Source organism: Montipora foliosa, chromosome 9 (assembly GCF_036669935.1).
Source record: "Montipora foliosa isolate CH-2021 chromosome 9, ASM3666993v2, whole genome shotgun sequence".
Taxonomy (NCBI): Eukaryota; Metazoa; Cnidaria; class Anthozoa; order Scleractinia; family Acroporidae; genus Montipora; species Montipora foliosa.
The window spans coordinates 9,691,871-9,709,370 of NC_090877.1; the positions used below are offsets into that span (position 1 = coordinate 9,691,871).

Consider the following 17,500-nt stretch of genomic DNA (forward strand, 5'->3'; position numbering starts at 1 on the left):
CTTACATCTTGTTGTCGTAGTGCTTTAGTTTCCGATCTATTGTCAACAGAATTCAAACCTAGAAAAGGGAGAGTTCCAGAAACTCTGTGGTAGGTCGTTTTCGTTAACTTACTTCTAGCGTCGTTCTTGATCCGTTTCATGATCTCTGCTAGCTCCGGGTGTTTTGGCAACTGATCAATTTCACGGCTATCAGGAAGTTGTTCCTCTATCCGTACTACGATATCTTTCAGCTTCTTCTTAAAGTCGTTGAAGATATTTATCCAGGCTTTCTCAAACAGAATCCCAACAGTGGTCCATTTGAAGTAATCAAGAAGCTTGAACAAGAATTCTGGGATTTTTGTACTTTGAGCGTACGTTCTGATGAATGTGGAGTAAAGTTTCTTATTTGAAAGTTCAGGGCTTCTACACAGCTGTAAAAAAATATAGAAACCCACAAAAAGTTAGTCTCCGCAGCGTGACATCCAAAAAACGGCTGCGAAGGGGACTAACAAAAAAATCGCCACAAGAACGGATTAAGTTAGAAGTGCTGGCTTGGCCTATGTCCATCCAAATGACAGCCGATCTTATTCAAAGTTGAAGTCTCAATCTGCCGGACTTTAATTTCCGGGAAAATTGTCGTGTTTACCCAGGTTAAACTGAATTGGTGATCCTCATTTTAACTAGGCTGAATACGCACTCAGATGAATTGAAGAAACTTTTTTGGAGCTTAAATTAAGACTAAAGAAAAAGTAAGGTTACAATTAGTTTTGGTTAATATATATTAAGATCAATTGACTTATTTTACAAAAGTAAATAATGAAAAGAACTGCTTTAAATTAAGCATTTTCGTCGTTGTGGTGTGGTGGTAAAGACACAGGACTATAGATCAGGAGGGTTCGAGTTCGAGTATCTGTAAGTGTATATTACAGTCCTTTGTTCCCTTGCTATGTTGTAATGTTGAGACTGATCGGATGAACGGATAAGTCTATGAATACAACTGTAATGCAGATATCGATTAGATGATGCCAAACATTAAGAAAATGTGCTGAGATGCGTAAGACAGAGCTTGAGGGAATGTACAGGTGTTTTCAGTCCCTTTTGGGGGTTTGATAGTTGCTTTAAACTATTGTAGGTAGAGTGCATATTCAACCTAGCTAAAATGAGGATCCCCAATTTAACCTTGGTAAAAACGGATTCAACCTGAAGACCGGATTTGACCGACAATATATCCACCACTAGCCACCTTCACGTCGGTGAATAGTTCTTAATTATTCCTAAGGGGAAGTTTTACCGGAAGGAAGAAACAGATATTGTAAGTAATCTTAAAAGACTGGGTAAAATGATATTCAGACTCAACCGAATAGAGCATTTCCTATACACGGAATTGAACGCCACCGCATCCAGCTTCAAAATATAGACTGGTGTCTAAAAGTTAGTCATGACCTGTGAACGTTTTGGTACGAGTTGTGAATCCAATGCAGCCTATGATTAAAGAATTTCGTGTCATTCAAGAACCCAACGGAAAGCTGAACTTTTTAATTTTTGCACGCCTGTGTGAATTTTTTATCTTTTCTGAAATGGAAGTCGTTGGAACATGCTGCGCTTCAGTTCCGGCAGCTTTTAGACACGCAATATAAACGTATTAATTTTGGTAAGCACTTTACCTTAGTCCATAAAGTGCTAGAGAATATTGATCCCTTAATTGTCATGACGACATTAATGTCACGCCAGTTTTGCAGTGATAGCAATAGCAAAGTTGGTCAATGTTAGGGGAGAGGAAATTCATTCTTGGAATTGAGGTACGTTCCTTTTCAGATCACTTCTTTGTTTCAATCAACACATAGAGATAGCTTTCTAAAATGCAATGTAAATAATCTCTAATAATCCCTGAGTATCCTCTTTTTGTCAACGATTCAGTGTAAATTTTCTTCCTTATAATTTATGTGTGGCGAAGTTAATATAGTGTCATAAAATAACATAGTTAGAGCCATCAGACGAAGATGAATTGAATCCGAATTAATTAAGTTGCACGAGCACAAAAGATAAGAAAAATTATGGAGGAATCAACAAACCTCATTTCATGTACAGAAGACGCTGAAAGGAGAAAGAAATAAAACGTCTACTCACATAAGAAATCATTGGTACATTAAACGCGGCAGCATTTCGAGCTGAAGTATTGCAATTGCATCCGGGTCCAATAATAACTGAAACTTTAGCCTCGTATATCTGATATATAAGCGCTCGAATGGTCTTTTTTTCGTCGTAACAACTGGTCTCGTTCCATATAAATGAAATGTTGTTTCCCGGTAATAGGTGTCGTTGCTTGTTTATATCTTCCACGGCGATGGTAATCGCGGCCGCATAGTATTTTCCTCTCTCAGTGAACAGGGCTTTCTCCATGGGAATCAACAGACCTATTGTATAGTCTTTTGCGTCCGTGAATGAAGAAGATAACAGAAAACCAAGCATTAATGCTACAAGCGTTCGCGTTAAGCCGTAAATCGGTGCTGTTGTTGGTGGTGCCATAGCGTTTTTCAAGTAGGTAACAAAAATGGTTCACAGTAAATAAACCTCGCCAAGAGCCAGTTAGGCAAATTCTACATCATGTTGCTTCACGGGTGACTCAATTCATATACCCATGTAAGTGTTGTTGATTTCATAATAGGAACATGGAGTTATGGACGTTCGTACCAACTTCCTTTCTTCGATGCCAACTAGAGTTCATGTAGTGAGCATTAAAATTGTATCAGCCAAGGTAAAATAAACACGACCAGTAGGTGTTTATCTTCAAATTACCACTGAATCAACCTTCACGCGACAAATTGCACTTACACCATCACGTGCAGTCGATTAAAGCTATGTGTACTTTGATTTGATTTGATTTGCTTCGTAGGCCAGTGGTACGTCTCAGTTCAAAAGGCTGACCATTAACTATATTGGTTCACAGTAGTTCTCAGACTCCAGGCCTGTTAAAAAAAGAATATGGGGAATCAGTTAAAATGAAGATGACAAACGAGAAGAAAGAGAGCACTATTTGGAAGCTTTATGCTTCAAAACCCACAGTCTCATTGGCAAACCAAAGCCACTGCTGATCCTCGTATTAATATTACGGGCGCCATGTGAAATACAACCACACTATAACCAATCTCGACCCCAGAGCTCTTCTCTTGACTGAGGGAGAGAAGAGCTCTGGGAAAAGTGTCTTCCATTTACAAGTTTTCAAAGGTCTCACCAATTCCAGAATATTCACGGCCATATTTTTAATATTGACGCCCAAAACAAGGTCGCGAACGGACTTGAATTAAGGGGACACGTTTTTCACCCGATGGAAATTTCAACCGGAATTTTCGTAAATTTGCTGTAAATGGTTAACACCCCATGCCAACCGTGTCTATGTCCCGTGATCTCTACCACGCATGCTCTCAGCTCTTATGGCATATGAAATGAACTTGAAATTGACCATCTGTTAGGTTGATATGTTTTCGGTCAAATCCGTTATCAGGTTGAATCCGATTTCGCCTAGGTTAAATTGGTGATCCTCATTTTACCTACTAAGGTTGAATGTTTAACGCAGCTATCAACCCCCCAAAAAGGTCTGAGGACACTTAAACCTTACCTTGCTCAAGCTCTGTCTTACGCATCTCAACAAATCTTCTTAATGTTTCGTATCATCTATCGGTTTCTGTATTTTCATTTATGCCTCTGGCTCGCTTAACCTAACCATTCTAGAACACTGAAAAAACGTTTCCTTCGTGGAGCTGAAGAAAAAGAGGACTGAACTTGTCCTATGCCACTTATGTATGTCCTAAATTAGAATCCCGTATGTAAACTGATCATAGTTAGTAAAAAATTAACTAGCATTGCCAGGCGCATAAAATCATTTATTCCTCTAGGTAATAAATTTCCTTTATTTATTTATTTATTTATTTATTTATTTATTTATTTATTTATTTAATCACTTTCACCTCAACAGAGAAACAGGCTGTGGTGGGGGTCGAACAACTACCCTCCCAACCATGATATAGTACAGAAGACACACCACAACACCGGGAACTACATGCCCTACTCTTTGCGACAAGGGTGTGGGTTCTTTTACGTCCCACAGGATTATGAACATTGAAGGGTTGTGAGACGGGACCTCCGGCTTATCGTCCTTATCCGAGAAGATTCGAGAGTCTAACCATTTGCAGATGTAATTACAAAGGCAGCACTTCAGTCCGGCCGGAGTTGAACTCACGACCTCCCGCGCGACAGCCTGGTGCTCAACCAACTGAGCCACCGGTGCGCGGTATTGGAGCCTAAATTAAGCCTCGAGAGAAATTAAGGTCATGTTACAACGCATTACAACGCATTAAGGGAACAAACAATTATACTGTGCATTTGCCGGTACTCGAACTCGGGCCCTCCAGATCTACAGTCCTGCGTCTTCACCAGCATTACACTACAACGACGAACATGCTCAACCCAACACAGCTCTTTTCATTATTTCAGTTCTGTATAATAATTCAATTGACATCGACGTATAATAACTAACACTAATCATAACATGACCCTAATTTCTCTCGAGGCTTAATTTAGGCTCCAAAAAAGTTTCTTCAATTCATCTGAGTGCGTATTCAGCTTAGGTGAAATGAGGATCACCAATTTAGCCTACGTAAAACGGATCATTCAACCTAAGAACGGATTTCACCGGCAACAGATACACCTCAGGTGGTAGAGAGAGCCGCGTAATGTCGATTCCCGTTTAAACTTCGATTTTTTTTTTCCAGGCTGAAAAGCCTTTTTCGCTTGACAACGATGATCTTTCTCTTTCGCAAGTAGTTTCCATGCAGTGCTTAATAAAGTCCTAACTTTCACGCGGTCAATGTCACATTAGCAAATTAAAAGTCTGGGTCAGTGTCCCGTTTGTTAAAGAAAGCCGATCACCACGTCGCATTCCGATAATTTTTCTTTGCGAATTATCCACATGACTAGGAACAATTGAAAGGTATTCCTCGCAAAAATATTTAGTTTGGGTTCTTTGCTTTGTTTTCTTTAATTAATCCATTTACGCCATGCCTTGTTTTCACATAATTTTTAATGCTATATAGTCCTAGACTGAGAGCATTACCAACGCTATTGCAAACACAATTCGCTATAATCGAGCTTCTAATGCTGCTAATCTGACGTTACAAATCAAACCAGAGACTTTCAAAAAACATGAACAGATTGAGTATTTAAGCAAGGCGGAATGACTTCACGTATGTCTTGTTGATCAATGTAATTTAATCGAGAATCCAAAGAAGGACAAGATGTGGTCTGTGCTCCCGTCGATTGTGGGGTACACAGGATATTTCGTACCTATGCGTCAATCACAGATATCAGCTTATGATAACAAAGAAAATAAACTATATTTATACAAAACTCAGTGTAATAACAACGATAAGTAACATTGGACATTTCAAATGAAAAATTAAGACCACCCCCTCCACCTGTCGACTGATGAGGAAAAAATTACTTGCATCGCCTTGCTCGCAGATTCATCAATGATTTCAGGGAGAGGGGGTGTTTTTGTCATTTCGATTTGTCCAAGCTTTGAGTTTCGTGAAACACGGACGATATGAGTGTTGAATTACTGTCAGACTGAATAAAAACTGAAAAAAAGCAAAATGAGCTTTAAAAGTAAGGTAACGATGGCGTACAAACAAAAGATACGAAATTTCACCAATCGGTCAAAAATAAATCGACTGAGATCATAAACTGGCCGGAAGAAAACAACAGGAAATGGTGGCCACTGTATGTGTCTTAAAATTTTCCATCGCGTGCAATTTAATTTTATGTCGAAAAGTCAACTCTTGGTCCACAGTGTGCGGAGTTGTAATTAAACCTATGAAAGCCGTGAACACTTTTTTTTTCATTTCACGCCAATGTTCCCTTTTCCAGTGGCATTAATTGAAACTGACAAGACGTTTAATCGATGGAAAGTCTTGTTGTTTCGAAAACCACTTATATTTCTTAAACGAGATGCCATTACCGAGTCTGACTGAAACTGTTTCAAAACAGAATACTCCATTTGTTCTTTCTGCGAGTATTTGTAATGTGTCTAGGAAAAGTAACCTATCAGAGAGCCTAAAAAAGCTGGTCCTTTGACCTGAGCTACTCGGGTTCGAGTCCGCCGCGATTTGCTGAAAGCCTCGAACACTTTTGGTTTTAAATGAAGTGGTCTTATTTGTTTTTTTTTTTAACGAGATATGTTGCCCTCCAAAGGAAGTCATCAAAAGGTGATGTGATGCTGAAAAGACAGGACACAAAATTATGCTCACCGATTATTATAAATGCAACGAGCCGATCTGTTGCCATCTGTCCATCACTCTCCTTCCCAGGGAACTGATCTCAATGCAAGGGTACACTGAGACTGTCACTATCTTTCCGTATAGGTTGCTTTCAACTAAGCTCTTGCGAAACAGATAACAACAGTGTCACGCACAACAAAGATGGAGCTCATGACGTCACATGAAAATTAATTACTGAAAAGCCAATATAAGAGGGCGAGGACTATTTTACTGACTACTTTTGAAACAAGAACTTGCATCGGTTGTATATAGATGAAAAAAATTAAAACGACATCTAAGGATGTAAACAATTAGTTCAGTAAATGGGTGACTTCGCAATGGCAAAACCAGTTTTTCCTGCGTATTAAAAATTTAGACATCCAGACAGATCTCTCAGAGACTGAGAGAAAGAAATTTCGACTTGTTTTTATTACCTAGCCAGGTGTTTGCAACAACTTAAAAGCGCCTCTTCTAAAGGGTGAGTCATTTTATCAGGACTTAAGATCGTTCGACAACCGTAGATCTTTACCGATAACTCATAAGCGAGGAGGGCCGTGAACAGCTTGAACAGCTGAATAAAGTAAAGTCGAAGAACAGATCGAGAGAAAATGAAAGGCGTTTGGGGAAAACATCAAGTCAATATTTTGACTTCACAAGCCACTCCAAACGTTTGACCTCAAAATGGCAAATTGTTGGCCACCCGAAAGGAAAAGTGTTAAAAACTCGAACACACCAATATCGTGAAATAATCTCATCTGCACTCAAGAGCAGTTTATCGTGAGTGACTGTCAAGGAAGACCAAAATAATAATACCATGCTTCGTCATGATCCATTCCCTACTATTTTAACCATCTGGCGATTCGAAACAAAGTGCCCACCCTTGTGACTTCTCGAAAACGTACAGAATCAGGAAGGATTAAAATTATAAATCTCCATGCGGTACACTCACCGACTTTATAACTCTGCTTTCTTTGATGTCATGAAGAAAGGTTCCGCAAAAAGCATCTGAATGAAAGTCATTTGCATCGCCTCATCAACCATGCGAACATATTAACTCGACAAATTGTCAAAAAAAATCTTATTATCCCTGATTGCCTTAAAAGCAGTGGAGGAAATAAGATAAATCTGTGAAAAATCGATAGGAAGAGACGTATGTCACTTTGGAGAGGAATTGTACTTCACTCTATAAGCTTCCACAAAATTAAGCAGATAAAAGTAACTTGTTATTTTATTACAAGTTTATCAGCCTTGTCTATTGAGAATACTAACCCAAAACACTTTGAAAAATCACCCCAAAAAGTAGACTTTTTCATGATTAATGAAGGCAGACAAATGGTGCCGGATGTGGATGATTCTACAAAGACATACTTGCTGATAGGTTTCAACCTCGAATAAACCATGCAAAAATTCCCACTGACATCTTTAACAGCGCGAAATCTGCGTCCATTTATTATAGGTTTGTCAAAGCTCATCATGAAGAATAAACGAAAAGCAGTGTGCACGCTACAAATACAGTAAAAGTTGACATTCCCTATCTAAAAGGCTGCATGTAAGAGCGTCGGCGTGTCCAGTTGGCCACAATTTGGTAAACGGGAACTTGACTAACCTTGTAAAACCGCAGCGAAGATTAAACGCCGTGCATAAAATAGTTACGTAAATATCTCGGCATTTCTACCTGCACTATGGAACTAAAAGCTTTTATCAAAAAACTGACCGAGTTATTTGCTTTTCAATTTCTGGTGGTATCATTCAAAAGGATGGCAATTATTTTCGGCTGGTATTTGAGATGCAAACTGCTGATATTTTTCAAACGAGAAAAAAAATCAATTTGTACTAAAACAGACAGGATAGTTGAGTAGCACTTTTTAGTTCTCAGAATATTCCAGTGATATTATATATCGAAGAAGACTTCACGGTCAGCTAATGTTTACTTCTTACACAACCGAGGAAAGTTGATTTAAAATTCAGGTCGTCGCAGATCGGTTACGACGAAACGTCGGTTCGCCAACCGTGCTGCAAAACACAGCTGCACTTGAAAATTTGATAAAACTACCTCACCGCTTACCGATCGAAACACTTTCCATGCTATAAAAGGCTGACGATATCATGACAAATGATTTAATTACCACTCGACAAAAAATACTAATTCGTATCTCTCTACAGCTAGTTTGAAATTCGAATGCAAAAATTGTCACAAGATGACTTCGTCTACTTCCGATTTGCCGGCCACACTCGCAAAACTGTAATTTTCATCTCGCAGAACTTCATCCTACGCGAGTGACTGCTTTTAACGACAGGTAAAAGCAACTCGCATGCATGTCCATGTAATCAACGTTCAGGATACAACATTTTGTGTCCCTGAGAACAAATCATGAACTGTAGGTCGCATAAACGGCGTCAGAACGATGTGAAATCATCGGAATAAGGACAAGCCTGATAGAAGGCGTCAACTCTCAGTACTATGTCGTTGTCGGGCATCGTTTACTCGCAAACACCTGCCAGCTTCAGTTGTGATTTCTCTCTTCTGCGTGCAGTGCAGATTATGACTTGTTTGATCACTGTAAGGCATGAGTAATTAAATTATTTTTACCTCTGGGCTGAATTCTGTCCAAAAGCGTCCCAGTGGCGTCTGAATATAAACCAGTCAGCTGTGATGAATAAACTACCCACACATGCCGGCAGCAAATCGATCAGCGATACAACAACTATTCTCAGAAAGGACGAGAACATAACCGAACTCCTTGAAAGTACGACGTTACTAAACTTTACAGATTAACATTAACCAGTTCCCTAAAAATTAAACCGGATCCTAAATTGGAAACATAATTTGCTCAATAACAGAAAATTCAGTAAGAGCGGCCGTAACACTGATTTAAATTTATGCATTTAATTGCGTGTGAAAATTGTTTTTTTTTTTTACCAATAAATAACTGTGCTTGTTTTTCAAATGTGCCCAATTGTGGATTGAATTAATGGCGGGAATATATTGAGCTTTCACTTTAAGAGCTGATGTGACGCTTAAATAAGCGTTTCCTCTTTTTCTCCGTCTTTCCTCCTCTAAGCGTTTCTTCTTTGCTCTGAAATAATCTTCAAAAATGAACTAATAGTAACATTAATGATAATAATAATCAAATCATCGTCATCATCATCCTCGTCGACAATATTTCAGTTTTAAGTTTTCAAAAACGATGTCATTTAAAGCTTTCTTCCCTTTGTGTAACTATTTAATAATAATAATGGAGCTTGTTTAAAATAAAATAATAATAATAATAATAATAATAATAATAATAATTGTCTTCTTATATTTTTGTGTTTGTTACCGCTGCTGTTGTTGATGACGTGTCGTTCTTTTCTTTTGTTTTTGTTTGTCGTTGTTGCTGTTGTTGTTGTCTGTTTGTTTGTATGTTCCTTTTAATTTTTTCCCCTTTTGCTAAGCTTGTCCTGTATAGATTTCTCGCGTGGTTCAGTATATCTCTAGCACGCTTAAGTTATATACCTGTAATTTTCTTCTGTACATTAGTCCTAGGCTCTACAAACGTTTTCTACTATATATCCTAGTAAAGCTCAGTGTCATTTCTTCGTTTACTTAAAAGTAGATCGTGGTCAACTAGAAAGCCTTCGCTACTTTGACAACCATACTCATTTTATAACCTGTACTGTAATTATTTTATCTTGCAACCATATGTTGTGACTATATTTTTCTTTCTATGTTAATGTTATGTAATAGTGTGAAATAAATGAACCATGAACCATGAACCATGTGTACACAGACGCTTGGCCAGCCGGCTTCAGTCAGCGTCATTTATACATTGCGAGTTACTGGTTGTGCATATTGACCAGGAGTTGTCGTTTAACGACCATATCTAGACCATGTGCGCAAAAAGCTTGTCCAGCGGATAGGAACTTTAAGATCTATTAGACATAATCTTCCTCTAAATGAGCGTCTTACTTTGTAGAACGCTACAATCAAAGCAGTCATAATGTACGGTAGCTTTATCTGGGGCTCGACCTCCACGAATAATATAAGAAGGGTGTATAAGTTGCAAAAAAGAGCCGCTGGGGTAATTCTCGGAGTTAGAACAAAAGAGAAGAGCACAATTGAGCTTTTCAAGAAATTGGATTGGTTACCATTTTATGACGAAATTAGAGCGAGTTTCAATTGAGTGTCGAAAAACCAAAACCAAAGTAATTACTTTGGTCAATCAAAAAGGACGGAGACAATCCAGTAAACCAATCAAAACACGAATTACACGTAGCCGACACAAAGCGCGGGAAAATGTGCGCACGCGAGCCACTTCTGATTGGTTGAAAAAGTGGCGCCACAACTTTGAACCAATCACTGAGTGAAGGAATGCAAAACCAAAGCAATTTGTTAATTGCTTTCGACACTCAATTGAAAACCGCTCTAATTTAATCAAGTTATACCTAGTGTTTATTTTTTTAATTTATTTTTTTTAACAGCTTTATTGGGTTTGACTTCAAAAATAAAAACACACACACATACACACACACACAACAGTAGCACTTAATACGATGATACATGTACGAAGACCCAAAAGGGAGGGTGCGAACGGGACGCGAGGTCCCACGCGAGGCACTTTCCTATAAATGTTTAAATGCCTTAATGGCCAATGCCCTGAGTATCTGTCCTTCACACTGACATGGATTAATGATATTTCTACGAGGCAGTCGAGGTGTGGAAGCATAACCCTAAGATGCCCAAAATACTCGCGCGAAACAGAGGGAGGAAGGACCTTAGCAGTGGCGGCAGTGAAAGAGTGGAATAAGCTCCCTGTTATTACATCTATTCAGAATGTCACAGTGAGGCTTTTTAAGAAAATGTATGTAAATTATCTTAAGAAATCATAAGAAGGACTCAACCATTTCTCCATTTCTTAAGTCATCTCTATTCTACTTTTTAGTCATTAATCATTTTATTTAGTAGATTTTATGTATAGTATAGTGAGGGCCACTAGTTTATCAGTTTTTACTGTAAAGTGTTTTACCCTCGTTAAACAAAGTTATCTTCTTCTTCTCCTTCCTCAGTGTCGACCACAAACAAAGTCAGTTTAAAACATCTTTAATTTTCAGCAATTCTACCTCAGTGTTTAATACATCATCGTGTTAATTAAACCGAAATATCCAACGCTCATCTTTTACTGTCTAGGTGATCTTGAATATTAAGAAATCCGTGCGAAAAATTAAAAGAAAAATACACTCATAAAGAAAACGTCTTGTAAAGTCAGAGAATGTCGGGTATTTATCTTGCAAACATAAGTTCAAACCTTCAAATAAATAGATTTCATTCTCCCATTCTTAACAACTGCTTGGCAGCTCCTCGATTTCTCTTTTAAAGTGAAATGACATGAAAACTCCTTTTTGCTAACGATCATCAATTCGTGGCTCAGTTTGGCAGAAAATATTTTGTCCTGAATAAGTTAATATCAAAAGCTGTTCACTTTTGAAACCAGCGACTGCATCTGGAAAACAGTGGCAATTTGCAAATGAAATCTATTATTTGTGCTTGGAATGAACTGTTTAGTGAAGGTCAACAACACAGAACATACAAATCTTCTACGACTACGAATGGGGTGATTCATATACCATTTTCCAATGAATACGATCGCTAGGAAATTGTCTTATCTAGTACAACTGAAGAACTCAGTCTTATACGAATTCGGCCTTGAGAATGGAACGAAAAAGGCTTACAATTTGTGAACCAAGTTTTGAAGTTATGGATTAAAGATAAATCTACCACCGAGCTTAAGTAAAAGAACGCCGGACGGCTGCGAGAACATCGTGATCTAAAACCATGTCTTTTCGTTGTTGCAATCATTTTAAGAAACTATTTCAAGAAATGCTCGAGTAAAGAATTGGATAGCAACAACATACAAGAAGCCAAGTGGTTTTCAATGGCATGAACGGTTAATAGAGAAAATTGAAATTATATCGTCAGGTGTTTACGTCCACCACGTAACCTCAAATTTGGTTATTTCACGTGTTTGGCAAGGAAATGTACATCGCATTAGTGCATAAGAGCTTGTAGCACTGACATCAATTCTTTTCGCTCTTTAGTAAAAAGCTGTTCACTGTTGCTGTCGATCTCGTCGACTTCTTCGTTTCTCAAAATAGCTGAATGAAAACGGATGGGTTCGGTTAAACCACCGAATCGGCGAGAATGCGACGAGAAATCGATTAGTAAAGGGATTGGGAAGTATAATATTGACGATATCACATATTCAACATTATTTATCACAACACCTTCGACCCTATGCGGTAAGATAGACTTCAAATTCGCACTTCGACCGGATTAATAATATACATCAGTTATACATCACCCGGAGCGGAATACGTTTATCTGAGCACCACTGACCTTTCAACTTAAATTCTCGAGCGTCTTTGTTTCACCCTTTACCCTTTGACAATAATGAACAGCTTGCCAGCGCCTACCACAAGCCCTTCGCTGAATAAAAATGGAAAAATCGACGTCATTGTCAAAATGAATTGCTTTAAACTTTAAAATTACACCACACCATGTTGGTCTAAATTAGCATATGGTATATTATTAAACTAACTCCCCAAACTAATTTTCGCGTCGTATGACTATAAACGATCAATTTTTAGGGTCTTTTAAATGTATTATACTACTAAACCAATAAAAACAACATCTTTTCAGTTAACTCAGCTTTCATCCCTTTTTTCATTTACATAAAACGTATTACAAAACGTATTCAAACGTCGAAACAGTCATACATTGGTGTTCAATTGAGATCGCAGATGTCTTTGAAAATATGGTTTCTTAATTTCCATTTCTTTGTTTTTATATATATATATATATATTTATTTATTTATTTCCTTTTTCTTCCCAAGGAGGAACAACTAGATTTTACAGACATTCTGTGTGAAATAGCCCTTAAGGTAATTTTTTTTTTTAAGGTGACAAACATACTTATTTTTAGTCCTTTGATAATAATATTAAAAGCATAGATACATAATGTCTACGCCAATCCTTTAGGGTTCTGAAGCTGATTTTATCATTTTGTTAAGTCCAGTTGACTTAAACCCTTTTGTGTTAGTGTGAATAAGCCATGCGCAACTTTCCGGTTGTGCAGTTTGTCTGACAGAATAATGTCGAGCAGTTGCGCTTTGTCGAATCTTAACAACCTAGAATAAGTCTCTATTTTTTTAAACACATTACGTTCCTTTTGTTCTAAAAACATCTGCCGAAGGACAGTGATTCCATAGTTAAATGCCTACCGTAATGGTGACTTACATTAAGTATTCAGCAATCATTTGAAGTTTAACAGACTTTCACAGACTTCGTAGGCTTCCGAAGGTGAAAGGTAGCTTGACAGAACGAGTAGAAAAATAACTGGAGAACAAATAGGGGAGATATCTTTTTACAAACATTGCTTTTGTTATTCAAATGTGCCAACCGCGGGAACGAAAGACCATTTGTTTTGACAGCCAATGAGGTTCTGTTTGGCACTTTAATAACAATAGGTGACGTCAACGATATCTTCCCTAATCTACCATAGCTTTGCACAAAAATGCTTGACCTTCTATATTATCTATGAGCGCACTTCAAATATTAGGGAGCTTAAGCACCCGCGTTTTTAAGACGCGGACGGCAACCGGAAGAGAACATTTCGCGTGCCAGGGCAGTGGTGTCTCGCATATTTTTAGACTAATCATCTCTAATGAACAAAAGACACTTAGCAATGTAAATGTTGTTGTGTGAAGACAAGTTAAAGGGGAAAACAACTCACTTCCGGTCGCTGTCTGTGTCTTCCCTATTAGGGAGCTTAAGCACGCGCGTTTTTAAGACGCGGACGGCAACTGGAAGTGAATATTTCGCACGCCAGGATAGCGGTCTCTCCCAGATTTTTAAACTTAGGGTCTCTAATAGTGAAAAGATACTTATCGATATAAATGTGGTTTTGTGAAGACAAGTTAAAAGGGAAAAGAGCTCACTTCCGGTTGCTGTCCGCGTGTTAAAAACGCGCGTGCTTAAGCTCCCTATTACGTAAGTTCTGTCGCGTCGAGATGGTCATACAAATACTGTACTTCGACAGAAGCACATGACCTTGAAGCGTGTAACTTACAACTCTTTTCCTTGGAACAAAGTTGGGGATTTTAGGAACACCAACTGTATTCCCAAATAAGGAAACAAATAACATCGAAGCTGCAAGCGCGGGAAAATGTACGAGCTAAGTAACATACTAATAACGAAATTTTTAAACTCAAAAAACCCCAGCAATGAACGCGTCAAGGTCATGAGCTGCTGATTTCGACCACTGAACCGTTTCAAAATGGCGGACTTTGCCGTGAAAACCGTAAGGGAGAACAAGAGACTTTTAATCTTGTCATTCTTGTCACTGCGACATCCACGTATAAAGAAGCCGAACCTTCCATTTTCCTGTTTCTTCCCTGTTTCCTCTCAATGGTTAAGTTCATTACTGCGTTATTTAAGTTCAAGGTAAAGTGAATGACTGGTGTCTCGACAACTTTCGCTTCAGGTTGTCGGCGAAATGTCAGTCAACGTCATTGACTTCTTTTCGACTGTGAAGTTTTGAGTCGACGAAAATCAGCCCGTTTATAAAGCTATTTGGGAGGGTTTGGATTGAATCTGTCCTGGCGAATAAAAGAAAAACGAATCTTATTGTTTATATTAAAGTCACATGTTTGTTTACTCGTAAGTCGGTGTGAAAACGATTATAGAATAAGCCGTCGACTACCAGCCCGATACGACAAGAAACTATGTCATCTGATTTGACTAACTGTTTGAATTTGCATGATTATTTGTAGCTCGCGTGCAAACTATTTTGCAATAACAAAAAGATCAACAAAAACATCTTCTTTGAAAAGAAATGGGTACTCACTCCAATATTATTTATTTATTTATTTATTTATTTATTTATTTATTTTTAACAGGCATGTATCTTTTATTTTGTTGCTCATTGTTTTGATGTAAGAATATGAATATAATTAGCACCTGTAATCGTATTATTTTGTAAGTAGTGTATAAATTGGTATTGCAAGTTTAAAAAGTAATCATATTGTTTTGTAGAGTAGGTATTGCAATTGTATTATTGTAAGTAGCACCTGTAATTGTAAGTGCATTGTATTGTAAGTAGTGCGTAAGCAATTCAATTGTTAAATAGTTTTGATGGTAATATAATGGATTTTAGTAGTTGTAAATTGTGTAAGTAGATGTACCAGTGTTTTACGTGGTGTGAATCACAACAATAAAAAAAAATATATAATAAATAAATAAATAAAATAACACATCATTACGTACGCCATGTCTATCTTCAAATGATCATTTATACAAAACCTTCGCCACTAAATAGACATTTAGAAATACCAAAATTTAGAATTTCCCAGCTTGCTCAGTACATTACAATATATGGTTTTCACAGTGACGTCATCAAATTCTAAAATAAAAATTGCAAGGTGTTTTGATTACGATAGAAACACTGTTTCGTTGATATTTTAACAGCCGGCATTTCTGTGAGAATTGTACCAGCGGTTCAACAATTGCACTGTTAAAACGGAGCTTGTGATTAAAATCAACAGATCAGATCTCTCTTAATTTTCCCGGTCTTGAAGATTCCCCATTTTAGTAATTCCCCCTTTTTAGAGATTCCCTATTTTAGTAATTCCCCCTTTTAGAGATTCCCTATTAATATTTTAGATATTCCCCGTTCCCCATTCCCCGTCCCATTCCCCATTCCCTGTTTTAGAACTAGCCTTTGTTGAATTGTGATTACATAAACGGTATGAAAAATACGATTTTTTGTTCGTGGATGTATGAATTTTAGTCAATCGCTACATGAAAGTCAACGAACTTTACACATTAAATACTTACAATAATCTTCGTTATCAGTATCCAGTTTGCCAAGTGTTATAAATGACAAGTGAAATTAGGAAATAGAATATTGCACACTGTAAAAATTGCAATTTCCAGAGCATCACCGTCAGTCTCAAAGAACTCATGAGTATGGCTTAAAACACATTCACCCCTTCGCAAAATAGCCACGTAAGTATAATTAGCATACTTTGAAAACAGGAACAGCCAACAGTAATGGTGAACATATCACATTGGGGGGTCCAAAACCTTGGTGAGTGAACATATTATGGTTCACTGAAATCGCCGGATACACAGCGATGGCTAAACGAGGCTCTTTTTCCCTCCAAACGTCACAGTCGTCTCTCACCAATGAGGCCTGCTGACATATGAACAGAAGCGAAAGTGGCATGCAGACACCTTGTTGTTAATTAATGCTTTTTGTTCTAACAACAGGTGTTATTAATCGAACGTCAGTGAGTCAGCGTACGTTGCTCAAGCTTGGCTAATGCATCGCTAGAGAAAAACAGACTCAAGACCGACAAATGCTTTCCCAGAAATATCATCTCATTTTTGGATTCAAACACAGAAAAAAAATCAGATTCTTCACAAAGAAAAAACTTGAAACACGAGTTTTGTGACAAAAAAACATCAATCACTGGCAGTCGTAACAGACTATCCAAAGGGCTTCTTATTACACTGCTCTTTCTAATTGAAAAGTAAAGAGAAAGTAGCAACAAACGTTATGCCTGTCGTACACGAAGAGAGACCGCCAAAGTTCAAACAAAATGAAAACTTTAGCTTAGACGCCATCCCGTCAAAAATTACTGAAGGAAATGACAAATCTCCTTCTATCTTCTATGATATATCATGATAAGCAGACATGTCGGAAGGAACATATGTATTTTTTGTTTTCCTTTTCGATCGCAGCATGGCGACCCTCTAACGTGTCGTCACTTCCGGGCTTTCGAAAGTGCGCGGTCTTGGTGCAAGAGGTCCCGAGTTCAATCCCCGGATCTCACATCTGTAGTGTATTGGGACCCAGATTCCCCCTTAGTAGGGCATGGAACGCCTGACTGTTGTTGTTAAGGACCACGAGTCGTCTATGCGGAATAAAGCTATCATTTAAGGTTCAATCCGTTGTAATCCTTAGTTATTTACCGACTAAATCGGGCATAACATTGGCGACAAGGATAAATAAGACCATGGACGATAATGAACGAAACCACATCAAAACATTCGACTGCCATGGGGACCAAAACAGACTATTTGCAGACGGCACAGGGGTAATTCTAAATGAGGACAACGCGAACAACAGGCAGAGGAGACGTGCACTAATGCTCCATCTCGCGGGACCCGA

General features: G+C 38.0%; 1 pseudogene; it reads right to left on the reverse strand.

Moving 5' to 3' along the window:
- LOC137971034 (atrial natriuretic peptide receptor 2-like) overlaps nucleotides 1-17,500 on the reverse strand; it is a 50,840-nt pseudogene that overhangs the window by 24,211 nt on the left and 9,129 nt on the right.